The following is a 16,058-nucleotide window of genomic DNA, read 5'->3' as shown; positions in this document are numbered from 1 at the left end:
TTTTGTTTTCCTTCTTGGTACTGGGAATTAGACTCTGGCCCTTATGCACAATATGTTAAGTCTTGTACCACTGAGGTACTGCCATATTCCAGACCCTTAAGTCATTTCAACTTTAAACAACCAGTGAGGCAGTCCAGCGTATTTGGAAAGGTCACTTTTTTTTTTTTTTTTTAGACTCATTTTTCTAAAACCAAGTTTTAAAAAAATCCATCCAAAAAAAAAAAAAAAAAAAAAAGAATTATATGATAGCATATGAGTACACTAAAGTGTAAGCTCTTGCTATACACTGCTCCATGTTAGAGAGCCAAGAGGTTCTAGCATGTTACAGAAAAATCTCCCTGGTCATTCAATGTGGATATGTTGATTGCAGACTCTCATCCAAGCTACAATGTAAGTACAATGTAAGTTTATGGGACCATAACTTCTTTGGTACTTTTTTCAATATATAGACAGACCTCCTGATGGTGATTGACTGATAAACTAGAAGAATCCTTAAATGCTGTGATCATTCAAAATCTACTCAAGGTAATTTGAGGAAAAAAAAACTGTATTGGGTTAAAATACTTGATAATTGTTAATGAGAAGTTTAAGTTAATGAAAAGAATAATATTGTCGGGCAGTGGCTGGAGTGCAGGAAGGCCTTCCAGCAGGAGGTTAGACGCAGCTCCTTAGGGGAAAGCCTATCACATCATTCAAGTACAGCAGGCCTTGATGATCAGAGACAGTCTATGGTTTTAGAGCTTTATTGTAGAAAGGCAGGGAGAAAGAGAGAAGGTAGAAAGAGGGAGAGGCTGGCCATGGCCACATTGGGGGGGAGGGTGGGGGGAGGAAGGGAGAGAAAGAAAGAGCGTTAGAGAGTAAGAAAGGTGAAAGCTTAAAGAGAGCAAGAAGGGGCCAAGCAGCCATGTAGGATTATTATGAAAATGAAGTAAAAATAAATAAATGTAGTGATCTGTGGGGGAATGAAAATTTCCCTTCTATGCTCAGAGTTTATTATAGAGTATATAAATAGAAAGATAAATGGAGAAAGATGGATATTTTTTTCAGGGATGGGAGCATCACATGACCTATAAGTGAATATCTGTAAATCTAGTGAGATGTAAACGCATCTACCCCTGTATTATAAGAGTGAAGTAAGGGAGATGTAGGCATCTTAGGGGCAAGAAGCTTACATGAGGCGTTGACAATTCTGAATAGCCACATTGAGAGCCTATTCACAGTAGTTCACAGGTGCCAACCTCAGATGGCATAGCACAAACATTTTCAAGTGGAATAATATAAAATAGCTCTTGCTATTGAAAGCATTAGGATTTTGGTGCAATTGTGCCTATATCTACCTAGAGCAGTTAATTTTGTTACATACAGAGCTGAAGATAAGAGATGACCTGAGACAAAGCCTGCTAATACTAACCTCCACTCTCTTCTGTGATGAGAATCCTAGAGGAAAACTCCATGGAGTTGAGTCCCTTCTGGAGGATCTGTCGCTAGGCTGGTCAGGGAAAACAAGAGAAACCTCCACTCCCCTTGCACTTGCTGTCCTTGCATGTCTGCCACCTGAACACAGAGTGTTTTTACTGTTGTTTTTGTATTTTTATTTTATTTTGTTGAGATGGGTTTTTTCATGTAGCTTAGGGTGACCCTGACTTACAGACATGTACCACCACACCTACCTCATGAAATGCCGTTTATTTGAAGTTGCATTTCTTCAACTCCTATTAGTAGAAACTGTGTGCATTTAATATGGAGTTTAATATACAGTGATTACTTTGTGTTAAATTTATTACTTTTTTTTATCAGTCACATCCCTGCCTCTCTTTCCTGACAGTACTCTTATTAAAAAATAAAATCAAAGAATTTTAGAATAAAACATGACCTTACACATCACTTAATAGCCCCAGAAGAGTCATAGAAACCTGCTTTCTTATTGCAAGGGTTGGGTGGATATGCTTCTGGGGCTGACACTAGGAAAGACGCCCTCCTGTCATGTCACATAGAGAACTATTACTGCAGTCTTCAGTGTACACACTTTTTGAGTATCGAGTACCTAACAATGGCCTTAGCCTTCAGGATTAAACAACCATATAGGCATATAGGTCCTTCCAGGAACTACTCATAAGAGATTGAAGTGGGTAGAGACATATAAATTGATGAAAATGTAGAAGGATACTGGGGGTGGGGTGGGGCGAAAGCTGGTGGGTGCAAGTGAGGCCTCTATATTGCTTGAGTCCCTTATAAACTCTGAGTTTTAACATAACGTTTCCATGGTTCCCAGGTAGTTTGGAGAAGATGTCTACAACCATAGTTTTTAAACAAAATGAACAGTGCCACATTTGTGCATGTTGGTCAGCTAGGGCCCACTCAAGACTTCTAATAACACCATGCTTCCTTTCATCAGCTCTTTGGGTCAGAGTTGATCAACATGGATCTACGACTTCTTCACTTTCAACATAATTGTGGGGTTTTAGGTGAGAGAGGAAAAAGATGAGACAATTAACTCAGACCACAGATTCGTTTGTCTTAAATCTGGTTGTACCACTGACAAGTTGTACAGCAATCACTCTTCACACTGATTTTTTTTTTTTTTTTTGATCTTTATCAAGCTCTCATACCTCCCAGTGATACTGAGGGAAAGGTTAGTCCCAGGTGATACAATGCCTAGAATGGCAAACCCTTTCACACTGAATATAAATTGATATGTCTGTCCATTCTGATGGATACAATTACAGCATTTCCAAATATGCAAATTTACCAGGAAGTAGCAAAAGTAGTATTTGAAAGAATTGGAACATCTCCTTTGTGTCTGAATGAACATGTTTAATTTCTCTGCAGGCAGAGCAAGAGTTTTTTTGCTTTTTTTTTTTTCTTTTGGATATATATTCAACCTGATTACAATTTCAGTATTCACAAGAGAAAAGTTAGCATTTCTCCAAGTCAGGAACACTGACAATACTGATTTTAAGGGGCTGTCATCTTGAGTCCTATGATGAATCACTGAACACACTTTATTCATTCACTCATGCATCCATTTGAAAGTGGTACATTGAATTTTGATATGCTGGTTGAAGGCCAGGCACCGGCAATACATGGATGAATAAACACCATGTCTACCATTTAGTGAATGAATGAATAAATGAATCTATGAATATTTGTCTCTGCTCCATTGAGGCTCTCTCAGCATAGTAAGGGAGGCCAAACTATTGATAGATGACTATAATACCATGTGATAAATGCTATAACAGAATGATGTTCAAGCTGCCACAGAGTTTAAGATCTTAGTCCTACCTGATAGCTGTGCCAGGCCATGATTCCACTGCAATATTTAATGGGGCTATTAGAGAATTGCCAACTCAGTCCCTAAACCAATTATGGTAAGTACATTATATTCTGGCTCATTTTATTTCAGATCAAATATTTTTTGAGTTATTTATAGCTATATGGTTCGAAATTCAAGAGCCACAAAATGGTATACATGAAAAAACACTATCCCAGACTTGACACCCAATAATTCAGGTATTTAGCTCTTCCCTTGACTGGAGAAGCCAATGTTATCAGCATCAACAGTTTTATCTATCTATACATATACAATTATTTAAATATATATGAACCATTGATTTGCTGTCACATTTTTATATTATTGGTATTGTATTATGTAATAGTATTATATATATTAATAGAGATTATTTGTGTATATATCAAACAATATAGCTTTGCAAGTATACAGTCATAATTATTCACTTTTTTCATATACCATGTATATACTGTATATATTCTATTTAATGAGGTTATTAGAGAATTGCCAACTCAGTCCCTTAATCAGTTATGAAAAGTACATTATATTCGGGCCCATTTTTAAATTTCAGATCAAATATTTTGAGTAGTATAAATATATATACATATATAACTATGTATATAGATGGATAACTCAAAATTTTTATATATGATGATTATATATAATATATTTAGTATATATTGATATAGGATAAATATATATGATATAATAAATATATATCTACATCATTGGAACTGAAAGTATTTTCTGGAAACCATGCCCTCAAACACAGCCACTTGCCATCTTTTACTATAATAAGATGATTTATTACAAGTGGCCTTATATATGTTGTTTTGATAATAATGTCAATGAATGTAATGGCAAAGCTCAGGGCAACAAAAGGATTTTGACAGACTCTATGAGGTAGCAATGCTTTCCAGGCCAGCCTGCAATGTATGAGAGTACTTGTTTCTCTATCCTTGCATTAACTATTCACTAAACAGATTGGCTTTTGTTAATTTATTATGCCCCAACTGCTCTTAAATTGCTTAATTATGGGACATTTAATTCCAACCATGACCACAGATCTGTTTGGGAAATTGCCAGAATTACTGAAACACTGAGATAAACTTTTATATCGGATAGAAGGTATCCTGGATGCAACGTCACAGATCTGATTTGAGAAGCTTTAGAAATCATTTTCTGATTTATATTTAAATAACCGTGTTAGCATTTGGTTTAGAGTGACATTGCATTTCTAGATTCGTTTAGAAAATGTGTCATCTTTATAAAAATCTAGTGTCCTCCGGAACATTCCAGCCCCCCTACATTCAAACCTCCTTTTATTCTGCTTATTTATTATGATTTTATTTTATAATATCATTTATTATGATGGTCTGTATTATCACTCAAGTTGTACATATTCCTTGTGTTATAATCATTGCACACTTAGTGTTTTACCCTCACACTGAAGCTAAATGGGCATGGCTTACTCTTTCATCAACTGGTGAGATGTCATCACAATTTAATCCACAAACCATTTGTTCGTCTTTTGATGCTATCTGTTGCCTAATACAGCTTGTTTCACTCATTTTGTGCTATAGTACCTTGAAGCTAAGCCTTCCTTCCTTCTCTAGCAATGCTGTTAGGCATCTCTCCACCATCTCCATGTTCAGGACTGTGCTGTATCACATTGGGAGGTGTTTGGTTAACTCACCGAGACCTTGGATTCAAGTCCCAGCTATATCAAAAGAATAAAATAATCCCATTCCCATATTCAGACCTAACAATGTTTCAGCAACTTCATCCTCTGGAGATATGCCTCATACAGCTGTGTCACCTCTTACTCCAGTTTTTTTTTTCTCCATCATCCTCAGCTTTCCCATCCCAGTCACTTGGCAGACAGCTTTTGCCTCTGCATCCAGGCACTGCTGCCTCTCACATCCCTTATCTCTGTCACTTTTGGTTTTTTACTCCTGCTTTCATTTTTCTCTCACTTTTGATGTAAACAAGTACTCTTGATAAGCAAGTAATGTAGTAAAGATCCTGGTTTAGCAAGGCATCTAGCTAGTGAGACTTCTAAGCCCAACATGTTTTTACTGAAATGTTGAATGGCAGGATTTAGTTTTGGGGTTTGTGGCTGCTAAGACATCTTCTCTTCTCTGTGGTATGTTTTCCTCGCTAGACATCTGACAATCTAGTGTTTACACCTACTGGAATTTCCATGATGAATGTGTTCCTATTTATATTTCTGGAGATTCACTTGAGATTCCAGTACTGGGCCTTTGAGAAACTGTTTCTCTTATTTATTTGCAATTTTCGTGGGTACCATACTTACGAGATTTGGGATTTGATATAATAAAATGGACTTAGATTTATGACATTTAGTCTAGATTATCAACTTTGTTAGCTTGAGAAATACTCAAGAGATGAATAAAGTACAGATCTGAATGTTTTCAGAGAGGACCAACGATGGGGTAAGATATTCCCTCAATATAGGTGCTGCATCCCACAGGCTGGAGCCTATATTAAATACTAGGGAAGAAAGAAGAAAGTCTGAGGCATAATCTCTCTCTTTTGATGCTTTCTGTCCACCGTAACTGGAGTGCTTGCTTTGTTCTACCATGGCCTCCGTCAAATTAGTCATTCTGAAACCATTAGCCAAAATAAATATTTTATCCCTTATTCTTAATTTATTTACCTCGGGTATCTTTGTGTGAACAACAAAAGCTCTAACACATGATACAATCACCAAATCAAAAAAAAAATCAATTAAGTTCTTAAATTTTGACACATAGAAGCAGCATATCCTATAGTTATATTATTGAGTTTCTTTGTACCAAAAGGTAGCTAATATATTTTTAAAATATATATGTGTGGTAAACATAGTGATCATATTAGCTACATTCAATTGAGCTGAGTCAGAGTTTAGCTCTATCATTTTCTACCCTTTTAACTGTTTTGAGTGTGTTTCCATACCTCTGAGACTGAGATGCCTATACTATTTAACTATGACAATTCAATGAGAAAATGCATACAAAGAGTGTGACACAATGTCAGACACATAGTAGGAACTCAATAAACATTGTGCAATATTGGTGAGAAGGCATTGGTGGGAGAAATGAACAATTCGCAGATTGTGATGCTCCTTAGAATTTTGTTATATGGAGAATGGCCATCTGATTCTAGAAAGATCCTGTTACTCTGTAAGTCATGAATACTCTACAAAAATGAGCCACTGGTTTCACTTGAGAATAGCATGTCTCATATTCTTATATCTCACAAAGCTTTTTTTTTCTTTTTGGACATGCTAATGAGTTGAAGAAGTTCTTCACTAACTTTTCTTTTCTTTTTTTTTTTTTTTGGTTTTTCGAGACAGGGTTTCTCTGTATAGCCCTGGCTGTCCTGGAACTCACTTTGTAGACCAGGCTGGCCTCGAACTCAGAAATCCGCCTGCCTCTGCCTCCCGAGTGCTGGGATTAAAGGCGTGCGCCACCATGCCCGGCTCACTAACTTTTCTAATTTAGCCCTGCTTCTTAGATCCTCCCTTAACAAAGGCAGAGTGCAGGGAATGAAAGGCAGAGATCAGGAGCTGCTGGTGATGCAAAGGCTCTGTCACTGGGATGAGTGGCCTCCCCTGGAACAGTCTCAGAAGCAGCCCCACAGGTCAATAGAATTAGAAAAAAAGATAAGCATCCATTCCTCTGTTGAGGGACATTTGGGTTCTTTCCAGCTTCTGGCTATTATAAATAGGGCTGCTATGAACATGGTGGAGCATGTGTCCTTATTACCAGTTGGAACTTCTTCTAGGTATATGCCCAGGAGAGGTATTGCGGGATCCTCCGGTAGTACTATGTCCAATTTTCTGAGGAACCGCCAGACTGATTTCCAGAGTGGTTGTACAAGCTTGCAATCCCACCAACAATGGAGGAGTGTTCCTCTTTCTCCACATCCTCGCCAGCATCTGCTGTCACCTGAATTTTTGATCTTAGCCATTCTGACTGGTGTGAGGTGGAATCTCAGGGTTGTTTTGATTTGCATTTCCCTGATGATTAAGGATGTTGAACATTTTTTCAGGTGCTTCTTAGCCCTTCGGTATTCCTCAGTTGAGAATTCTTTGTGGTACATTTACACAATGGAGTACTACTCAGCTATTAAAAACAATGAATTTATACAATTCTTAGGTAAATGAATGGATCTGGAGGATATCATCCTGAGTGAGGTAACCCAAGCACAAAAGAAGTCACACGATATGCACTCACTGATAAGTGCATATTAGCCCAGAAACTTAGAATACCCAAGATACAATTTGCAAAACACAACTCAAGAAGAAGGAAGACCAAAGTGTGGATACTTCATCCCTCCTTAGAGTGGGGAACAAAATACCTATGGAAGGAGTTACAGAGACAAAGTTTGGAGCTGAGACCAAAGGATGGACCATCCAGAGACTGCCCCACCCAGGGATCCATACCATAATCATCCACTAAATGCAGACACTATTGTATATGCCAGCAAGATTTTGCTGAAAGGACCCTGATATAGCTGTCTCTTGTGAGGCTATGCCAGTGCCTGGCAAATACAGAAGTGGATGCTCTCAATCATCTATAGGATGGAACACAGGATCCCCCAATGGAGGAGCTAGAGAAAGTACCCAAGGAGCTGAAGGGGTCTGTAACCCTATAGGAGGAACAGCAATATTAACTAACCAGTACTCCCAGAGCTCGTGTCTCTGGCTGCAAATGTAGCAGAAGATGGCCTAGTTGGTCATCACTGGGACAAGAGCCTCTTAGTCTTGCAAAGATTATATGCCCCAGTACAGGGGAATGCCAGGGCCAGGAAGCAGGAGTGGGTGGGTTGGGGAGTAGGGTGGGGAGAGGGTATAGGGGACTTTCAGGATAGAATTTGAAATGTAAATGAAGAAAATATCTAATAAAGATTGTTTAAAAAAAAAGAAATGAAGATAAGAAAGCCAATGAAGATGGAGGCGCGCATCTACCAGACGGGTTGCCAAGGCCATTTCATGCTGAGTTGTAGAGGAGACTACTAAGCAGTGGAGTCCATTGCTTGCAGTGGTTCCCATCATCTCATGATAACAGAATGTGCTCACTTCGGGTGGATAGCACATTTGCTGAGTGATAGAGTTAGATCTCCAAACAGATGCATCCAAAGTTCTGAGCTTTATGAGGAAAAGTGGTGAACCTGGAATGGATAGAACTGTTTCTTAGACCTGGTTCTGTCCATTGTTTCTGGCATAATTCTCCAGTTCCCATATCTGTACATTATTGCATTCTTCTAGCTGGATTGTTTAACAACCTTGGTTCAAATATCCCATAAGAGTCTAGCAGAAGAACAACAATATGAACTAACCAGTACCCCCAGAGCTCTCAGGGACTAAACCACCAACCAAAGAGCACACATGGTGGGACTCATGGCTCCAGCTGCATATGTAGCAGAGGATGGCCTAGTTGGACATCGGTGCGGGGAGAGGCCCTTTGTCCTATGAAGGCTCTATGCCCCAGTGTGGGGGAATGCCAGGGCTAGGAAGCAGGATTAGGTAAGTTGGTGAGCAGAGGAAGTGCAGAGGGGATGGAGGAGGGTGTTTTTTGGAGGGAAAACCAGGAAAAGGGATAACATTGGAAATATAAATAAAGAAAATATCCAAGAAAAAAAAGTCTAGCAGAAGTCACAGAGACTTTACCCATAATTTTATGCATGTTGAAGCAAGAATGCAGACATTCTCTGAGGAGCTAGATATGTATCTAACATACAATTTATTTAAGGAATGAAATACTCAGGTCCTCACACTTGTGTGGCAAGAGCTTTACCCATGGAGCCATCTCCACAAGGGCCAGATTCTTTCTGTGTGACTTTTCTTCATAATCAAGGCTTCTATCAGTATTGAGGAGCATATGGTAACAACGTGCAAGGATCCATGCATGGAAAGTTACGTCAAGGTTTGGTAGGTTGTTCTGGAATCAAATGGCATCAGCATGGCTGCATTCTCCTCTAATGAAAAAGAAAAGTCAACTCTCTGTTTTCCATTTCCATCTTTCCATATTTCTAGGTGCATTTGTGTGTGGGGGGGGGGTCGCACACTTCTTTTGACATGTAATTTCAGGAGGCTTACAGACACTTCTCTCAAATTTATCTCATGTGCCCCAGCTTAAAGTTACCTGAGCCAAAAAGCAGGCATGATGGTAGCCACATGAGACATGGTCTCAAACAAATAAGACAGTGGTTAGATGACATTATTGTGCTTCTAATCTCTCAAATACTATTACTCTAAGCAAAGCATTTTACCCATTCAGATCACAGTGTGGGACTTTGGAGTGCTACAAGTGACTCTTTTCTAGAACTTTCAGGCCTGTAATATAAGTTCTTTCATTTGTCTATTTTTTTTTCTTTTTTATCCATAACTTATGGGTAGAGTTGAGTCTGTCACCTCTCAAGGAAAGCTTAGAATGATGTGATTTTTTCCACATGACAGATTATTATATTCCAGAATAATACTTCTAAAATCCAAGGTGAAAGATCTAGGGGGAGTCACTGTGTGCTGACTTCAGCTAAGAGTGGAATGTCTGTATTGTGGTTTATATCCCCACTTAATCGAACCTCTGACTCTGTCTTGGGGAAAGTAAGATATTCTACCCTTCATGTCTCATCTGAAATTGTATCTCTGCACATTCCTATTTAACCAGAAATTGGTTTCATGTTCACAGTCATCATCATTAGCAGTTCATCTAATACGGTTCACCCTAGCATCCAGCACTCCCCTTCTTGACCCATTTAGCTGGTCATCCCAGAAATACTGTTTGGTAATGGATCATATTCCCTGAGCAGTTGCTGTGTGCTAAGCATGGAGCTAAGAAAATTCCACCTCTTATAATCCAGTTTCAATTGTTTCTTTTTGGACATCTGGAAGTAGAAGTCTGGTTTTTGATAGCATGAAACCAGCAGGAAATGTGTTTTATTGCCCCCAAATCCTTTGGGTCATTCTATTTGCCCCTGTGACAGTTAGTAAGGACTGGATCAAAGGATGAAGGCCAGGAAGCACTTGTCTGGCAGAATTTCTGTATTTTAGGGCTATCAGGAAGTAACTTCTTTAGTGTGTAATGGGGGATCCTGAAGACCTTACAGAAAGATATGGGCCAAAAATTAAACTTATCTGTGTTCACTAAGTGTCATTCTTAGCAATATGTGTTTCCTTCTCATGTTTACAGGTAAGAGAGTGTATCTCTATATTGGCTAGTTTTATGTCAACTTGACACAAACTGGAGTTATCACAGAGAAAGGAGCTTCAGTTGGGGAAGTGCCTCCACGAGATCCAGCTGTAAGGCATTTTCTAATTCAGTGATCAAAGGGGAAAGGCCAATTGTGGGTGGGACCATCTCTGGGCTGGTAGTCTTCAGTTCTATAAGAAAGCAAGATGAGCAAGCCAGGGGAAACAAGCCAGTAAGGAACATCCCTCCATGGTCTCTGCATCAACTCCTGCTTCCTGACCTGCTTGAGTTCCAGTCTTGACATCCTCTGGTGATCAACAGCAATGTGGAAAGTGTAACCTGAATAAACCCTTTCCTCCCCAACTTGCTTCTTGGTCATGATGTTTGTGCAGGAATAGAAACCCTGACTAAGACAATCTCCCACTGCAAAGTGGCAAGATGCTCAGAAAGTTCATGTGGCTCATGTGTGCATACCTCAGGTCCAACTAGGAATCCTTGTCATCAAAACTAATTCTTTTCTCACAGCTTTCTCAAGAGAAAGGAAAAGGAAAAGTCTAGTCCTGAGGGAGCCAGGCATTAATTGCAGCAGAATGAACATCTGAAGTCACTGGACAGAACACTACATTGGAGAGCAATGGGCACAACCTACTCTATTGTTCGGATTTCCTGATTTAAATTCTAAGCTGACAAAAAGCTGCTTAAAAGCCTGATGAAAAAAATTAAGTGTTGCAAAGCAAGGAGACAAATCCTCTGTTTACCTGTTCAGTCTTTTTTCCATTTACTGTTTCAGACTGGAAGCCACCTTCCTTTGTAATATATGCTGTACACCATTTTGTACAACTGCTTATATTTATTTTGGGAGTGATTTTCTTTCGAACCTTAAAAAAGAAAAAAAAAAAAAAACCTCAAGCTTTTAATCACATCTATTCAAAGCATGCAAAAGCCTAAGTAATCCAGTTTCTGAAAATGCCCTGCCCTTTGCAAATGAAGTCTTTCCAGGGAGGGACACTCCCCCCGTTATAGATTAGAGTCTTTAATTCAGAGTGATGAGAAATCATTTTAATTAAGGAATACCCCCAAGTCTTCCCTAACAGCTAATTTTCTTGCAAGTAGGAAGAACTAAAACTGAATGAGAAAAAAAAAAAAAGGTTCACACTATTTCTAAAATAGCTTGATATATTTGGAAGTGAAATTTCATGTGTGTGTTCTTGTGCAAATGTAGAACGCCAGAAATCCTGGGTGAGAGAAGTTTAACTGTGTTGTGGTTTTCACAATGATCAAATATCAGAGGAAATACATGCGAGTGCTGTATGAGTTCTGCATACCATAATATGCCATTATGCCTGGTTGTGAGTTTCCTCCTAATGGAGTGTATGGAAGTAAGGACTGCATATTTTTAAAGGGGAAAAAAAAAAACCTTCCAGATGCTGTGTTTGCTAATAGAGTAAGGAGGCGGGTGGTAGAATCCTAAATGTTTTTTTTTAGGTCTGTAAATGTGTAGCTAACTGTACTTGAGAAATAATGCCTTAGATTCTGCTATTTGAGACAAGTGTATATAGCCTTTGTCTCTTCTGTAAGCTATGGTATCGTTTGGACATTTTCCCACAGAACAACAGGTAGTGCCTAATGTTTAAAGCTGGAATGCAGTTACTATGGGAACCAGATGCAAATTTAGATTTGTGTGTCCACTCTGTAATGCATAATAGAAAAAAATGTGCTGTAGTAGAAATGAAAGAATTGAAATAAGATTCACATTTATGTCTCCTGAGACTTAAAATATCTGCCAATATCCTATGATGGTGAATAAGTTATGATTTTTCAACCTCAGCTTCCAGTCAAATTTACAAGGATGATGATATGACATTAAGAACGTCTCTGGGATACTTGACATTTTCCTCATCATCCTAAATTCCTCCTTGTCAGTATATGTCTAAGACACTCTATCTTGGAAGCATGCAAAATTCTGTAAATGTATGGATACTGAAAATAGCTTAGTAAGTGCTTATTATATACAATTTATAAAATGCAAAAAAAGAAATTGAAGTACTTTTGGTCACTCAGGCAAAGGATCAGGATTATGGTTTTTTTTTTTTTTTGTCCCTGGAGTCTAGGTTGGCCAAAGTCACTTCCTATTGACACAGTCACCAGGGGAATGGAGGTCTCTGATTGCCACCCCTGGAGGTGAGAATGGAGTTCATTGACTCAGAGTCAGGAAGGAATAAGTACCCCAAAGACAAACTGAGCACTTTTGTAAAATCAGAGTGAATGGAGCCCTGCTGGCCAGCTTCCACCCAGCATGCGCTTTACCACAAGGGTGTGGTCATGTTCAGTGAAACACTGAAAACAAACTATCTGTAAACAAACAAACTTCTGTGTTCACATTGTTAGAAAATACTGACTACTGTTTTTTACATTCACAGTGCCCAGAATAAAATAAAAGAGTGTGTCGATGAGAGCTATACCTTAATAAGTGTGATCATTCCACAGAAAAAGTCCAAGTACATGTGCCAAGCCAGAAACTTATAGAGATCCCAGTGGGTTTGCTATTGCCAGGTGAAGGAACACACCATTTCCCTAAACATACGTATTATGTACAAAAACAAAACAAAACAAATAAACAAAAAATAACCCCCCTACCTATTTAGATATATGTCACTTTTCCCAGTGATAGAACAAAATACAAGGCTCCTTTGTTGTCTTGCCAGTGCTACACAGACAGAAACTCTGATACGGTTTAAATTATCAGTCACAGCAATAACGGCCATGGTACCACTTTACATTGACCTAATATTTCTGTTTATAAACCTTATGGTCTTCTCTATGCAGTGGAGGTAACACAGGAGGGGAGAGAGAGAGGGGAAAAATGAGTTGTACATGGATTGCTATGGAAACAGGAGCTGACCAATCAATGGAGAGTCATCAGAACATATGCCTCCTCTTCACTGCAGACATGATGAATTGATGTCCGGATATAACAATCCTTTTGGCTCTGATGCCACTTGTAGTAATAGTTTCTCAGCATCCATTAGAAGACAAATGTCTGTTGTGTTTTTTAAAAGAATCAGACGTGTGAGTTCTTACTCTTGCAATTTCCGGACTCCATGTGCAGACACGTACTGTCTTTCCTTTCTCTAAAGTAGTCTGTACACTTCTCACATGCTCTCTAAGTAGGGCCTAATTTTCTGATGTTCTAATCCACACACAATCTAGCTCATATTTCCTCCCTTCGCCTCGCTGTCCCAAGCTGCCTCAGTCATCTAGAGTGTAGCCATTTCTACAAGATTAAGAAATATATAAATAAGAAACAATTCAAACCACTGCCTGATTTTAGAGCTAATAAAAAAACAGTTGAAGAAATGTGCTGGCTTCAGAACAAGAGAGCCTAACCATCAGAAACATGAAGAAATCATTGTTGTATGTATCTAATCTATTGAATTTAGATATGAAAACAACTGTTTGAGGGAAAAAATAAAGTTAAAGAACCTTTGAAGTCAGAGTCTAAACTATAAACAGCAGTATATTCCATTTCACAATAATCTGCTTGTTGTGAGATAAGCTCTGTTTGGTAAAGTGTCTGAGTTTCTTTCAAAAAATGACTCTTGGATCTGAAGAAGATGCTGGGCTCCTTTACCTTTAAATGAATTTCTTATAATGCAAAATTTTTTATAGTGAAAAATTTTCTTTAGTGAATAGAAATGGATGTAGACTATGATGATAAAGACAAACCCAGGTCCTCTAGTCCTTGCTACAATCATTGCATGAAAAGATTTAAAGGAATGGCATCCATTGAGCAGATTAAACAATAAATAAAGCCTGCTGACATTTAAGCCTATCTGCAGATCTCACAGTAAATTTAGGAAGATGATTGAATACCAACCTCAGAACTCGAACCATCCAACTAATTCACTGTGGGACCAATGTGCTGATTTGATAATGCATTGAAGCTGTATGGCCTTACTCATATATATATATATATATATATATATATATATAGAGAGAGAGAGAGAGAGAGAGAGAGAGAGAGAGAATGAATGTGAACTAAGGCATTTTTTGAGGCAGGGTCTTACATATTAGAGCTGACCTCAAATTTGAGCTAGGATCATAGCCAAACCACCTTACTTAATATGATGTGGGGAATGAACACAAGACTTAATATACCTAGGAAGGTACTTTAATAATTGGGGCACCTCCTCAGTCCGAAACAGGAATTTTAAAAAACCTGATACTTATCTCCATGAATTTTGGGGAATGTTTATTGGAGCTTGTGGTTTGCCAATGCATGTGAAAAACATCATGGCCCCATGGGATATATATTTTCTTAGGGCAGTAAGAGTATGAATCACTATATTAGGCAAACTGCATTAGAAAGCAAATGTTCCTGTTGAGATGGTCAGTTGTATCTAATTATAAAATCTATGCCTTTCCTGTTCCCTAAGAGGTGCTACCAACACCTGACCAATACAGATGCGGATATTCACAACCAACCATTGAACTGAGCCCGGGGGATCCCAGTGGAAGAGCTAGGGGAAGAACTGAAGAAGCTGAAGTGGATTGCATCTTCATAGAAAGAACAATGTCAACTAACTGGACAACCCAGAGCTCCCAGGGAGTAAACCACCAACCAGAGAGTATACATGGAGGGATACATGGCCTCAGATATATATGTAACAAAGAATGACCTTAATCTGACATCAATGGGAGGGGAGGCCCTTGGTCCTGTGGAGGCTTGATGCTCCAACATAGGGGGATGCTAGAGTAGTGAGGTGGGAGTGGGTGAAGGACCACCCTCATAGAGGCAAAGGAGAGGGGAGAAAGGGGGTGGCTTGGAGTGTTTGTGGGGGTGTAACCAGAAAGGGGGATATATCATTTGAAATGTAAACAAATAAAATGATGAATAAAAAAAAATCCATGCCCTTTTTCGGTTTCTTTGAAGCATTGGTTCAGTTGAATTCAGCCCACTTATTCTCATATCATACATCACATAGATATGATATAGTGTGTCTTTCAACTTGACTTTGTTCCTGGTATTTTGGATCCAACAGATCATATGGCACACTTTATCTCCTCCTTCCTCCCCTGGAAGCGCTTTCTTACTTCTTGAGCTGTTCATGACTTCTTTTTCCTCTTAACCAGTCTCTTTTATCTGTACCATAAACAACAGGCGTTGACTTCTACAATTTCATCCACAGATGACTATCTCTGCATCTTGTCCCAGCAATTCATTGCTTTAACAGATACTTGGTGAGCGTCTACTCTTTTATAAGCATGCTGTGAAGGGTTGGGAATTCAACAATACTTAAGGAAGGCATGAAGATTACTATGTAGTGGGGAAAACAGACAGATATAGTAAAGGAGAAATGGATAAAAGTAAATACAGTGTAATGAGTTCCATGTGTGAGCCAAACATGATGACAAAGATAAGAACACAGGAGACCTATTGTTAAATATGATGGTTAAGTAGACTCTCAGAATAAACATTTAGGCAGAAATTGAAAGGTAAAAACAGTCCAGTGACTTTTCACGGGAGAAATGTTCCAGGCAAGGAGCAAACTTGAGTTAAGATGGGAGAA

The 16,058-nt window shown here is 38.7% G+C and overlaps 1 long non-coding RNA gene across 1 annotated transcript in view; it reads left to right on the top strand.

Annotated features, from left to right (window-relative positions):
• The window catches only part of LOC115029568, a 163,803-nt gene extending 148,844 nt beyond the window's left edge, over window positions 1-14,959 (top strand). Inside the window, exons 3-4 of the long non-coding RNA XR_003835127.1 lie at window positions 450-525; window positions 14,925-14,959. This is a non-coding gene — a long non-coding RNA (uncharacterized LOC115029568). The remainder of the gene's footprint in view (window positions 1-449; window positions 526-14,924) is intronic.
• Window positions 14,960-16,058: the final 1,099 nt, after the last annotated feature.

This window comes from Mus caroli, chromosome 16 (genome assembly GCF_900094665.2).
Source record: "Mus caroli chromosome 16, CAROLI_EIJ_v1.1, whole genome shotgun sequence".
Lineage (NCBI taxonomy): Eukaryota > Metazoa > Chordata > Mammalia > Rodentia > Muridae > Mus > Mus caroli.
This window is presented reverse-complemented; position numbering and strand designations above follow the sequence as displayed.